The following is a 15127-nucleotide window of genomic DNA, read 5'->3' as shown; positions in this document are numbered from 1 at the left end:
TTAGCTACAATCATCCTCACCAGACTCAGTAGGGTTCTGTCAGTGTCTCTCAGGAGATATCCATATCTGACTCCTGTCAACAAGGACTTGGTGGCATCAGCAATAGTGACTGGTTTATGAGACTGCATATGGGACAGATCCCCACATGGGGCAGTCTCTGGTTGACCCTCTTTTCAGTCCCTGCTTAACTCTTTATCCTTGAATTTCCTCCCATGAAAATTTTTTTTTAATCCCTTCAAAGAAGGAATGTAACATCTACATTTTGGTCTTCTTCCATCTTTAGCTTCATATAACCTGTGAATTCTTTCTTATGTATTCCAAACTTTTGGGCTGATACACAATTCCAAGAAATGTATACCATTTGTGTTCTTTTGTGACTGAGTTACCTCACACAGAATGATAATTTCTAGTCTATCCTATGAATTTTATGCAAACATTGTTTTTGATAGGTTAGAAGAACACAGGTGTGCAAATGTACCATATTTCATTTATCCATTATTATGTTGAGGGACATCTGGTTTCTTTTCAGCTTCTGGCTGTTATAAAAATAAAGGTTGCTCTCAATCGGTAGCATCATGTGTCCTTCTTATATATTGGACCATCTTTTGGATATATATCAAAGAAATGGGAATGTTGTATCCTCAGTTAGTACTATATCCACCTTTGTGAGAAAATTCCAGACTGATTTCCAGAATGGTTATAGCAGCTTGCAATCTGACCAACAATGGAGGAGAGTTCCTGTTTCTCCACCTCTTTGCCAGAATCTGTTGTGAATTTCTTTTCTTAGCCATTATGAGTAGTATTCTGTGTAACCTCAGAATTTGTTGACTTGCATTTATCTGATTGGTTAGGATGTTAATATTCCTCAGTAGAGAATTCTTTGTTTAGTGCTATTCACCATTTTTGAAAGGACTATTTGATTTTCTGGAGTCTAACTCCTTGAGTCTTTGTATAGATTGATTTTAGCTCTATATCAGATGAAAGATTGGTAATGATCTTTTCTTAACCTATTGATTTTACCTTTTTCCAAATTCCAGTGACCTATGCCTTACAAAAGCTTTATGAAGTCCCATTTGTCAATTCTCGATCTTGGATCAAAGCCATTGATGTTCTGTTCAGTAAATTTCCCGACTTTTTCTTCTATGAGTTTAAGATTATATGTTTCTTGTGGAGAGACTTGATTCACTTCAACTTGAGCTTTGTACAGGCTGATAAGAATTGATTGATGTCCATTCTTCTACATGCTAACCTCCAGTCGAATGAGAACCGTTTTTGGAAAATGTTATCGTTCCATTTGATTGTTTCGGTTCACTATCAAATATCAAGTGGCCATAGGTGTGTGCCTTCATTTCTGGGCCTTCAATTATATTCCATTGATCTATCTGACTGTCTCTGTAGCATTCCCATTCAGTTTTTATTATTTTTTTTTATTAACTTGAGTATTTCTTATATACATTTCGAGTGTTATTCCCTTTCCCGGTTTCCGGGCAAACATCCCCCTCCCCCCTCCCCTTCCTTATGGGTGTTCCCCTCCCAACCCTCCCACCATTGCCGCCCTCCCCCCATAGACTAGTTCACTGGGGGTTCAGTCTTAGCAGGACCCAGGGCTTCCCCTTCCACTGGTGCTCTTACTAGGATATTCATTGCTACCTATGGGGTCAGAGTCCAGGGTCAGTCCACGTATAGTCTTTAGGTAGGGGCTTATTCCCTGGAAGCTCTGGTTGCTTGGCATTGTTGTACTTTTGGGGTCTCGAGCCCCTTCAAGCTCTTCCAGTTCTTTCTCTGATTCCTTCAATAGGGGACCTATTCTCAGTTCAGTGGTTTGCTGCTGGCATTCGCCTCTGTATTTGCTGTCAGTTTTTATTATTATTGTTCTGTAATACAGTTTGAAATCATCGATAGTGATTGCCCCAGAAGTTCTTATACTGTTGATGTACGTTTTCCCTATCATGGGGTTCTTGTTATTCCAAATGAATTTTCAAACTGCTCTTTCTAACTCTGTGAATATTTGAGTTGGAATTTTGATGGTGATTGCCTTGAATCTCTTGATTTATTTTGGCAAGATGGCCATTTTTACAATATAAACCCTGCACATGCATGACCATGGGAAATTATTCCATCTTCTCACGTCTTCTTCAATATTTTTCTTCAAAGACTTGAAATTCCTGTCATACAGAAATTTCACTTGCTTGTTTAGAGTCAACCTGAGGTATTTATGATTTTTTGTGACTATTTTGAAGGCTGTCATTTCCTTAATTCCTCCTCAAACTGTTTATCCTTGAAGTAGATTGCTACTGATTTGTTTGATTTAAGTTTACATCCAGCCACTTTGCTGAAGTTGTTTATCAGCTGAAGGAGTTCTCTGGTGGAATTTTTGGAGTCACTAAAATATAAAATCACATCATCTAAAATCATGATATTTTAACTTCTTGGTTTCTAAATTTTTCCATTTTGCCTCGTGTTTTTGTCTAATTTTTGTGGATAAGACTCCCAGTACTATATTGATGGAGTAAGTAGAGATTAGGCAATCTTTTCTTGTTCGTGATTTTTTTGGTATTACTTCAAGTTTCTCTCCAGTAAGTTTGATGTTTGCAACTGTTTTGTTTTTTTTGTTTTTTTTATTTTGTTTTGTTATTTTTTTGTTTTTTTTTAATATTGCTCTTATTATGTTTAAGTATGGGCGTTTAATTCCTAATATTTTCCAAGACTTCTAACATGAAGAAATATTTATTTTTTTTAATTTTTTTATCAGCATCTGAAAAGATGATCATTTGCCCCCCCCCGCGAGTTTATTTACATAATTGATTCTTCTATATGGTGACATAGAGTTGAACCACAATTTCTTGAAAATTCTGTCTTTTTTCCATTTCATGGTTTTAGCACCATTGTCAAAGAAAAAGAGACCATAGGTGTGTGCATTCATTTCTCTATCTTCTGGCTAGGATATCTGGTGAAATTTTCAATTACCATGGATCGAGAAACCAAGATATTCCATGACAAAGCCGAATGTCACAATATCTTTCCACAAATCCAACCCTACAAATGATAATACATGGAAACTTCCCACACAAGGTGGGGAACTACACCTTAGCAAAAAGTAGGAAATTAATCTTTCAACAACCCAAAAGATGATAGCCACACAATTTTAATTACATTTCTAACAACAAAAATAACAGGAAGCAACCGTCCATTTCATTTAATATCTCTTATCATCAATGGACAAAATTCCCCAAAGAAAAAGACATAAACTAAGAGACTGAAAACATAAAGAGGATGCAAGATTTTGCTGTATACAGGAAATACACCTTAGAGACAAAGACAGAGAATCTCAGGGTAAAAGGATGGAGAAAAATGCTAAGCAAATGTCCCCAAGGAACAAGTTGGAGTATCCTTTCTAATATTGAACAACTTTGACTTTCAAAAAAAAGTTATCAAAAATGATAAGGAAGGGAACCATACCTGTCAACGAAAAAATAATACTAAGATGAACTTTCAATTCTGAACAACTATTTTTCAAATGCAAGGACACCTAAATTCATTAAAGAAACATAACTATATCTCAAAGCAAATATTGCACCACACAGAATAAATTGTTGGAGACTTCAATTCTGCACTCTCATCAATGGACAATTTATGGAAACTGTAACTAAACAGATATGGTTAAAATAACAGAAGTTATTTTAGTATCTTAAAAAATCCAAATGAATTTAACAGATATTTAGGTAACATTTCATCCTAAATCAGAACAATATACCTTTTCCTATGCACCTCATTGTAACTTCTCCCAATTTGTCCAAATACTCATTCACATAAGAGCACTCAATTGATACCAGAATATTGAAGTAATCCTACGCATCCTATCAGATCACTATGGACTAGGGCTGCTCTTCTTTATTTTATTATTTTATGTATTTGTTTAAATTATCGATGACTTATTTATGTGTTTTTTGAAACATCATCTTTCTTGATAGTTTGTCACTTGGTAGTTCTTCCATTTTTGTCTCTTCAATAGCAAGAGTGATTTTTCCATTTCAATCGTGGTTTATATACTATATTTTGAGTTAACTCTTTGTGCATATATTGCATTTAATGTTTGCCTCTTTGTTTGAAAATATATTTGTATTATCTACTCTAACAAATTTGTAATCTTATAAAGAAATTTTTAATTTCATAACTTCAAACTCTAACTTTTGATCTCATTTTGCTTATATATTTCTCCATTATTATGCATTTTTTCATTGTGAACACTTTTCCCTCTTCATGTATGTTCGTGATTTACTGGGATTTTGTTATTGTTTATCAATGGAAAAATGCAATTTATTCACAGCAGCAGCCATATTTGAAGGAGAATATAAGAGTTAATTAGCTATTTCAATAGGATGGATTACTTATTAAAATAAGAATCTCTGAAACGAGCAGTATTACAGAGCAATAGTGATAAAAACTGCATGGTATTGGTACAGAGACAGACAGATAGACCAATGGAATAGAATTGAAGACCCAGAAATGAACCCACACACCTATGGTCACTTGATTTTTGACAAAGGAGCCAAAACCATCCAATGGAAAAAAGATAGTATTTTCAGCAAATGGTGCTGGTTCAACTGGAGGGCAACATGTAGAAGAATGCAGATCGATCCATCCTTATCACCCTGTACAAAGCTTAAGTCCAAGTGGATCAAGGACCTCCACATCAAACCAGACACACTCAAACTAATAGAAGAAAAACTAGGGAAGCATCTGGAACACATGGGCACTGGAAAAAATTTCCTGAACAAAACACCAATGGCTTATGCTCTAAGATCAAGAATCGACAAATGGGATCTCATAAAACTGCAAAGCTTCTGTAAGGCAAAGGACACTGTGGTTAGGACAAAACGGCAACCAACAGATTGGGAAAAGATCTTTACCAATCCTACAACAGATAGAGGCCTTATTTCCAAAATATACAAAGAACTCAAGAAGTTAGACCGCAGGGAAACAAATAACCCTATTAAAAAATGGGGTTCAGAGCTAAACAAAGAATTCACAGCTGAGGAATGCCGAATGGCTGAGAAACACCTAAAGAAATGTTCAACATCTTTAGTCATAAGGGAAATGCAAATCAAAACAACCCTGAGATTTCACCTCACACCAGTGCGATTGGCTAAGATCAAAAACTCAGGTGACAGCAGATGCTGGCGAGGATGTGGAGAAAGAGGAACACTCCTCCATTGTTGGTGGGATTGCAGACTGGTAAAACCATTCTGGAAATCAGTCTGGAGGTTCCTCAGAAAATTGGACATTGAACTGCCTGATGATCCAGCTATACCACTTTTGGGCATATACCCAAAAGATGCCTCAACATATAAAAGAGACACGTGCTCCACTATGTTCATCGCAGCCTTATTTATAATAGCCAGAAGCTGGAAAGAACCCAGATGCCCTTCAACAGAGGAATGGATACAGAAAATGTGGTACATCTACACAATGGAATATTACTCAGCTATCAAAAACAACGAGTTTATGAAATTCGTAGGCAAATGGTTGGAACTGGAAAATATCATCCTGAGTGAGCTAACCCAATCACAGAAAGACATACATGGTATGCACTCATTGATAAGTGGCTATTAGCCCAAATGCTTGAATTACGCTAGATCCCTAGAACAAACGAAACTCAAGACGGATGATCAAAATGTGAATGCTTCACTCCTTCTTTAAATGAGGAAAAAGAATACCCTTGGCAGGGAAGGGAGAGGCAAAGATTAAAACAGAGACTGAAGGAACACCCATTCAGAGCCTGCCCCACATGTGGCCCATACATATACAGCCACCCAATTAGACAAGATGGATGAAGCAAAGAAGTGCAGACCGACAGGAGCCGGATGTAGATCGCTCCTGAGAGACACAGCCAGAATACAGCAAATATAGAGGCGAATGCCAGCAGCAAACCACTGAACTGAGAATAGGTCCCCTATTGAAGGAATCAGAGAAAGAACTGGAAGAGCTTGAAGGGGCTCGAGACCCCAAAAGTACAACAATGCCAAGCAACCAGAGCTTCCAGGGACTAAGCCACTACCTAAAGACTATACATGGACTGACCCTGGACTCTGACCCCATAGGTAGCAATGAATATCCTAGTAAGAGCACCAGTGGAAGGGGTAGCCCTGGGTCCTGCTAAGACTGAACCCACAGTGAACTAGTCTATGGGGGGAGGGCGGCAATGGGGGGAGGGTTGGGAGGGGAACACCCATAAGGAAGGGGAGGGGGGAGGGGGATGTTTGCCCGGAAACCGGGAAAGGGAATAACACTCGAAATGTATATAAGAAATACTCAAGTTAATAAAAAAAATGTGAAATAAAAAGTATTCTTTAAAAAAAAAAAAAAAGAATCTCTGAAACGAAGAACAGTGCTGTATTTCACACTACTCTTCCACAGTGATCCCAGCATGCAATAATGCCAGGTAGTATGCTGTGCTCATGTGGTGGTGGGAAATAATTTATGGAAGAATAAAAGCACAAAACAGAGAAAATTGAAAGAATCCCTTTCCCCCTACACACAGATACATAATGGTATTATAGGGTGATCAATACAATTAAGTGAAGCAGAAGTAAGCATTTATGTTGCTACAAGAATTTGAAGTCAAGGAAGGATTTTAAACCACAGTCAACTATATAATTGTGAACATTTTTTTCCCAAACTTGTGGGTTGTAACCCAGGACAGTAATAGCTGGACTGAACCCACCTTTTATCTATACAAAGTGGGGATCCCTGCCCTAATGGGAATGATGAAGACAAAAATCAAAAACAATAACAAAAGAGTATATTAATAGAAGCAAACCATTACCACAAACTACCAGAAACAACTGTATGTTCTAACCAGAAAAGGCACCAAAACTAAAGTCACGTTTGAGCACCCTATGTTAAGACAAAAGTGAGTGGGCCATGGACTTTCCCCCCTTTCATATTTTTCAAGTACTTAACAGAAACAAGAAACTCAGACTGCTTTTCCATGATTTATTAAAGATTTTTATAGCCCTCATGTACTAAAATACCATTTGAAAGTATTGATATTTTCTGTCTAGGTTTTTTCCAAGTTCACAAACTTCTTGGAGTAAAGTTTCAAAATGTAACTAGGCCCAACCCTGATCTGTAAAACTATGACAAGGCAATAATAATAAATATTTTCAAGGCCCAATCACTATAGTACTATACTACTGAGTACAGTGTTGCAAATTAATTCAAATAGCTCAAGACAGCAAGAAGATACATCTAAAAAAGGGTTACAAAAGTGTAGAAGAATCAACTCCTTCCTCGTGTATGCCAGCATTTACGGATCTGCAGTAAATCCTAAAGACAGTATTCAAGTAGCAATGGGAAGAAAGAATTCAGGACAAGACAGGGAGATAAACTAGCATGGTGGGTTTATATAAGAGAAATACTTAGAAATGAAAATGTCTTGTAAAATTAAAAAACTGTTTTTTTCATTATTTTCTACTTCCAATCAAAACAAACAGCCTTCAATAATTCTCCTCTAAGGCTTCCCTAAAACAGGTTAAACAAAAATTAACATAAACATTTAAAAGTTTGAAAATGAAACAAAAGAAAAAAATTTTGCGTATGTTTCAGAGCAGGATCACAGGGAGATGATATGAATCTGGTCAAGATTAAAACTAGAGTGGCAAGTAGGATCTAGAATTAAGAACTACATGAGAAAGGCAGTGGAGTAATGACAGGAACATGGCCAGGCCTGACAGATAAGTCTGGGCCCTTTACAGTGGCACAGAATGAGGTAAGAAAATATTTCAAATAAAGCAGCACCTTTCCTTTTTTTTCACCTCAAGTATCCCATCCCCGAAAAAAAACCCATTTTGATAATAATATAGAAGAGTTATGGTATGGCACTCACTTCCCATTTGCATTTAACCCTCTCTCCGAACTCAGGATAAGAAAATTTCGAATTTCCAAGAACAAAAATTCATTGCCAGGTATATGGATGTCCTGAGAACCAAGTGACAAAGTGAAATATGTGAGGGCAGAGAAGGTGGAGACTGTCTCATTCCACAGAGCAGAAATGTGACTGGGCAAGTTAAGAAGGGATAAGGCAGCCATAACAGGTAAACTGGTTCTCATACCATTAAACTTATTTACATTATTCTTCACTGTACTTAGTACAAAACACTTTCCAGCTCAATCTTTATTTTGAATGATGCTGAATTATCCTGCAATGTGTCTGTACTATCTTCTCTTCCTAGTATTGGCTTTCATCATGGGGATAATAGATGATTGTGGCTGCATAGGTGATGTTTTCTTATTTCTACATATCAGTCCCGTTACGTACTATATGTGTAGTAACATTTAATGAGTTTCATTTGGAGAAGTTATGAATGATTGATCTAATATATATATGGTTTAATCCTCTATTGAGATTATTTAGAAATTATCAGGTATCCATTCTCTGTAAATAATTGCTTCTCTCGGGGTTGGGGATTTAGCTCAGTGGTAGAGCGCTTGCCTAGGAAGCACAAGACCCTGGGTTCCATCCCCAGCTCCGAAAAAAAAAAAAAGAACAATAATTGCTTCTCTCATATGATAAAGAAACAGTAAAATTTTTTCTAGTCAAAATAATTCTCTATAATTTTAATGTATAATGATACAGAAAAACATTGAGATAATGTGGAATATTAGATCAGCTAAACTGCATGTTCATTTATTTAAGAATAACCAGAATCATTGAGATGTTTCTGGAACATATAGGAACAAAAAACAAAGCATTGAATAAGTAGTGGCAGAACAACAGGGTCATTTTGTTAAATGTAGCTTACCTTCAGATCCACTGTTTTATTTTATTTAGTAAAAATTCAATTTAAATACTATTCTTCAGTGTTTCTCATCCTGTCATTGACTCTATTTTCAAAGCTCTATCCCATAACTAGCATGATAATTAAATTTAAAACCACGAATTTAGCATGTGTCACTCACTTTCGGCATTTCCTTAATTGTGGTTTATTCTTTTCCCAATGGCCATGTTGTGTTGAAGTCAGGAAGAATTTCTGCTCATTTGATGAAAATTTTCTGAAAGCATATATTATTAATAGTTTTAAAATGCTGTGCATATGTTTCATAGAACTGGATATTATAGTTAAAAATCATCTGGATAAAGAATTTTTGGATGAATATCAGAACACGCTAAAAAACTAAAGAGAAAAGGTAGAAGTAGATATTTATTAAATATTTTTACTCTTTTAGAGTTTGTAGCTTTACAAAATATGAGCAAATCACTTCTTTTTGTGAAATTCACATTCATGAGCTATTACATTCTAATCAAACTCCTGTGTCAGCTCCCATAAAGTTAAATTAAATGCTAATTGCAATCCAAAATATTTGCAGAAAGTAAATGGCAAATTATTTGTCCACATGTACTAAACAAGCATCTAACGTAAGCATAGGTTTGCTCTTAATGAAATAAGAACTACCAGATATAATGGGGAAAAATACATCTTTTAAAGTAAATTTTTTGTTATATAACAGCTATTAATTCATGGTCTGAGTAATGGCTTAAATCACCAAACCTTGAAGTAGGAATTTTTAGTGAGTTAGAGGTTCTCTCAAGCATCTTCAAATAAATCGATCTAAAATATTTCCTTGAAAATTCTCCTAAATACACTTATCATGAAATATTCCACATCACAGTAAATAACTCCAACATATTTTCATTTGCTCAAAACAAGACATTGTCTTTCTTTCTATCGGCCCTCACCATAATCAGTCTACTACCAAACAACATAAATTTCCAACATAGCTGTCTGATATGAATCTTTTTCTTTATCACTGACTCTACTTCCAGATTGACTTCAAAAAACATCCTTCTAATCACTCTGTGTATCATTTCATAATACATAAGTAACCAGAGTACCTTAGTATGTACATAGAGAGTTAAAAAACTTATTTCAAACTATTTCATGATTTATTAGACAATTTCCATGAATAAAAATTTATATCTCTCATATTGTTTCTGTAAGCCCATATGTGATATCTAAGCTTCAGCTTTATTTGGTCCTCTCTTCCATCACTTACTCTATAAAAAATCCTTTCAAATTTACTTTTTGTATATGTCAAGATCTTTTCCTTTTATTTGCCTCATATTTATAGTAATATTGCCCGAAATATAGTTCAATTATTTTTCATCTAATTTAACTTAGGTGTCACTTCCTTAGGACAATCTGCATAACCTTATTTCTAAGATAGATTCTTCAGTTATTTGCATACAATAAACTCCAACACACTGATTTATGCATTCATTTCTTTCTTTTTTTATATCATAATTCAATTTTTAGAAGATAAAGCTCATAATACTTTTTTTTTCATTCCTAATCAACAGCGTTATTATGGAGCCTGGTACATTAATGAAGATTATTATTTATTACATGATTCAGTAAGTTGTAAAAATAAACTTCATACTATTCTTCGTTTTAATGAATATGGATTCCATGCATTGGTTAAACCATCATGAATTATTTATGTGAGTTTTTCAATATATTACACTTCAATGAACTAGATGACATTGCCTAAACATTTTAATTTGTCAACGATAGTCTATTTCATATTCAACAGCAATGCTTTGTTGGCTTAGCAATTATCTCAGCTAGGAATACTTTTGACATGAAAGAAAAAGATACCTAATTTTAATTGATAGCACCCATGTAAAAATGCCAGGTGCCAATCATTTGTGGTCCCATCTCTGAAAATACAAAGAGATGATTATTCTTAGGGGCTTACTGTTCACGGAGTCAAAGATTATTTGTGAGCTGTTTCAGTGAAAGATTAAAAACCAAGAGGACCCAATGCTGTATTTACAGAGCTGAACCTGTTCCTCATCTCTCTCTCCCCAGATCCCACCAGGAAATGGCTGGAGGTACAGGAGTGCTTACACATTCAAGATCACAGGACAGACTACCACTTTTTAGGGTGAACTGCCTGCAGCCCTCAGAACCCAGGAACAAAGGGGCAATCTGTTACAGGATACTTCTGGTTTCTATCTTTTCTAGATCGCTGAACCTGATCCACAGCTCTTGGTATACAAGATCATTCAGGAGAGAAGTAGTGTCCCTGGAGTCCTGATACATAGGCTTACAGGAGGATCAATCCATTGTCAGAGACAGTAATACCAGCTAACCCCAGAGAAAACGAGATGGCAAGAGGGAAGTATAATAGCCTAAGCAATATAAACCAAGGTTATATGACTTCATCAGATCCCAGATCTCACACCAACACAAGGCTAGGATACCCTCAACACAACAGAAAAGAAAAAGAAATGTTTGTACTTCAAATCACTTAACATGATGAGGTTAAAGGATTTTAAGAAGGAAATAAAGAATTCCATCAAAGAAATACTGGACAACAGATGTAAAGAGAAAGAAGCCCTTACAGAGCAAACACAAAAATCCCTTAAACAATTACATGAGACTTTAAAGAGACCATATCAAATGGATAAAACTAGAAAATATCATCCTGATGGAAGTATCAAAAACACAAATAAAGGCACAAAGAATGCATTCACTTGTAAGTGGAAATTAGCCTAAGACCTCAGAATATCCATAAAAAACTCATATATACTCTGCAGCTCAACAAGAAAGGACAGAGAGGGACTGCTTCAATCCCAATTAGAAGGGGGAAGAAAATTATCATGGGAGGCACATGGAGGAAGGACCCTGTGAGGGAGAAGGGAGTTAAATGGAAAAACAGGAGAGCAGGATAAGATGTGGGAAGAGACAGGAGAGAAGCACAGAGGACCAGGAGAATGAGCATAGAAAGAAGGAACATTGGAGGATGGGGGTATCCTCTAGGATGTCCCAGATACTAAGGATGCAACAGGTTCTCTGGACTCAACAGTGATGACATTAGCCAACATCAACAACAACAGTGAAATTGAACCTGAAGGCACCACCTGCAGTAGATAGACATGGCCCCCAGTGTAAGGATGGGACCACTCACCCATCTCTTATTAAATCAGAGGTATCCGTGTCTATTGAAATGCAGGAGTAAATATGTAGCAGAGGTTGTAAGAAAGGCCATTCAGACATCTGCAGACACCAAAATGGGAACTGTTGCTGATGCTGAGACATGCTTGCGAACAGGAGTCTGATATGGCTGTCCTCTGAGAGGCTCTGACAGCACCTGACTGATACAGATTCAGATATTCACAGCCACAATTCAAATGAGCCTACAGATACCAATGTAAGATGTAGGGGAAGGGATGATGGAGCTGAAAGAAACTATAATTAACAACAATATCAATTAACCAGACCCCTCAGGGCTCCCATGGACCTAACCACCAACCATAGATTATTCGTAGTCTGCTATCCTACATATGTAGGAGAGGACTGCCGAATCTCACATCAGTGGAAGGGGAAGCACTTGTTCCTTTGGATTCTTGATGTCCCAGAGAAGAGTGATTCTAGAGGGGTGAGGAAAGAATGCATGGGGCTTATGGAGTCACCTTCTTAGAGACAAAGAGGAGGAATATGTGGAGATGGGGTTTATGGAAAATGGGTAATATTTGAAATATAAACAAATACAGTGGTAGATAATACTACTAAAAGAGGAGTGGTATTTCCCATACATTACTTTACTGTACAGGTTTGCTTGGAATATTTATTGTTGCCTAGATGGATATTTCTTCCTACAATACCTGACACCTTGTTTCTCTGAGGAGTGTAGCCTTAGATCTTCCTCCTCATTCAAAGAAGGCATAACACTTAACTCCTTTCTCCAAGCAAGGGTGGTTGTAGAAATGTCTGTGAAAGGCAGAGGGCATTTGTACAATCTAAATGGGGGTCACCAAAAGAATTATTTACAAGCAAAGGTTGTAACACAAACAGTGTGTGTTCAATCAACTTACCAGTATTGAAAGCATCCCAGGACTCCTGGCTAGGCAACTGCATACAATGACAAGAGACATTTAGAATTTAAATATATATGACAAGAGAAAATACTTGACATGGTGTAGCATACTCAATATTTCAAAAATATCATCACGGAAGGAATATTAAGGGTTTTAGGAAAAAAAATAGTGAGACATCAAGGTGGAAGCGTCACAGTAACACCTGAAACTCACATGGAATTCTAATAGCAACACGATGTACTCTATGCTCTATTCAAATCCTTTCATATGTTCATTCCCTAACACAGTCAACCAGTGATTTTCTAGTCCCTGCAGTCTCTGAAGAGCAAGGGTCTGGATCAGCCTTTCTCATTGGTTTATGAGGTTCCAAGACACATCACTGAACCAATGCTGGTGTAAGCGGCGCTTGACTGCACAGACTCCTAAGCACTCTTTGCCCTTTCCATTCATGTTGCTCCTTCAGGAATCAGTTGTCAATACGTCTGACAGTGTGTAGAAAACAGGTGGCATTCCGGATTCAAAGGAAGAGAGTCGACATGGTTCCTCCTCATTCAGAAAGCTTGGATGATCGCACCGCTACTACAAGCAGAACTGACAAGTGAGGCATATCCTGGCTGGGCCGTGCAGACCTCACGACTGCCCCGTGCAGAACTCGCGACTGCCCCGTGCAGACCTGGCGATGGCCCATTCAGATCTCGCAACTGCCCCGTGCAGACCTCAAGACTGCCCTATGCAGTCCTCGCTACTGACTCGTGCAAACTCGAGGACAGCCCCTCTCGAGCTTTGGTTGTTTCCGGAGTTCAATAGTCACTCGAAATTTACTTGCTTTGCCTTACAGACTTGCCCACAGTTCTCGGGAGAGAGAGAGAGAGACAGAAATACTCAAAGGATAAAGCTCACGTGATGCTCACCAAGACTCACAACTGCCAAGTACTCTCACTGCCCCTTCACGTGGTAGTGTTTAGAGAGGACAGAAAGCCTCATCCCGGACTTTACCCTCTGTCAATGCACCAACAATTTCCCAGCCTCATTGGTCTGGGAACCCCTTCAGAGTCCCTCAAGATGATTATAAAACCGGAGTGCAACGGGGGAATCAGTTGAAGGATTCCCAGCCTCCACATACTGGAAGCCCATTCAGTGTCCCCCAAGCGGATTATCACACCAGACTCCAATGGGGGAAGAACTTGAAGGGTTCCCAGCCTCTGCCGCTTGAGAATGCCTTCAGTGTATCTCAACCGGATTATAACATCCTACCCCAATGGGGGAAGCACTTGAACAGCAGAGACCCGAGCGACTTTCCACCCCCGGGACTACTTAGATGGACTCGGCACAAGTTCAGATGCTCAAAACCCTATGAAGACCAGATATTCAAAAAACCTGATGCTCGTGTTACAGAAATGCTTCAGAAACTCAAAGATCATACAATGGCTTCAGTCAATTAGAGGGCCCTAGACCCCAGAAGGGAACTGACAGAGAAGAAGAAATGGACAGTTCCACTTCCTCTGAGGGTTCCTGAGGGCATGAGTAATCCACTGACCAAGGATAGTATTTACTGAGTAACCCACTGGCATAATATATATGTGTATGTATGTAGTATGTGTATAGTATGTATGTGTGTATATATTTGTAGTATGTATGTATGTATGTATGTATGTATGTATGTCTGTATGTATGTATGTACACACATGTGCAGTGACCCACTGAGATCAGAAGAGTGCATCAGACTCCCTAGAGTTGTGGACCATCTGATACAGTTGCTGGGAACTGAACCCGGGTACTCTAAGAGGAATGCAAACCATCTTAACTGACATTATTTTAGTTTCCCATCATTGTGAAACATCTTACCATCCATTGTGTCTCGTACTATACAGTGTTCGTTTCTTAGTGCAATGGTGTCCCTTCACTCAGATAGGATTTTGACGGTCTGTTGTACATGTAAGTCAAGCATGGCAGAAAGATAGTGTGTGGGGGGGGTCTGCTCTGATGCAAAGAGGGACATTGCACTAACTGCCTCAGTCACTGTCTCTGCTGGCCTGCACTCTGCAGCATATGCCTTTTGCAATGCCAACAGCTTTCAATGTTGCTTGAGCTGACAGCCCTTGCAGCCTCCTCTAGGTCCTCATCTGTACATCCACAGGGGATCATCTTGAGGGATCCCTGAAAGGAAATCCCTGATAAAAATTCTGCAGTGCTTACTAGAACCTCAGGCTAAAGCCCAAACTCGTGGTTGGGAAATAAAGCCAG

Source organism: Rattus norvegicus, chromosome Y (genome assembly GCF_021556685.1).
Source record: "Rattus norvegicus strain SHRSP/BbbUtx chromosome Y, alternate assembly SHRSP_T2T, whole genome shotgun sequence".
Taxonomy (NCBI): domain Eukaryota; kingdom Metazoa; phylum Chordata; class Mammalia; order Rodentia; family Muridae; genus Rattus; species Rattus norvegicus.
Note: the sequence above shows the minus strand (reverse complement) of the source record.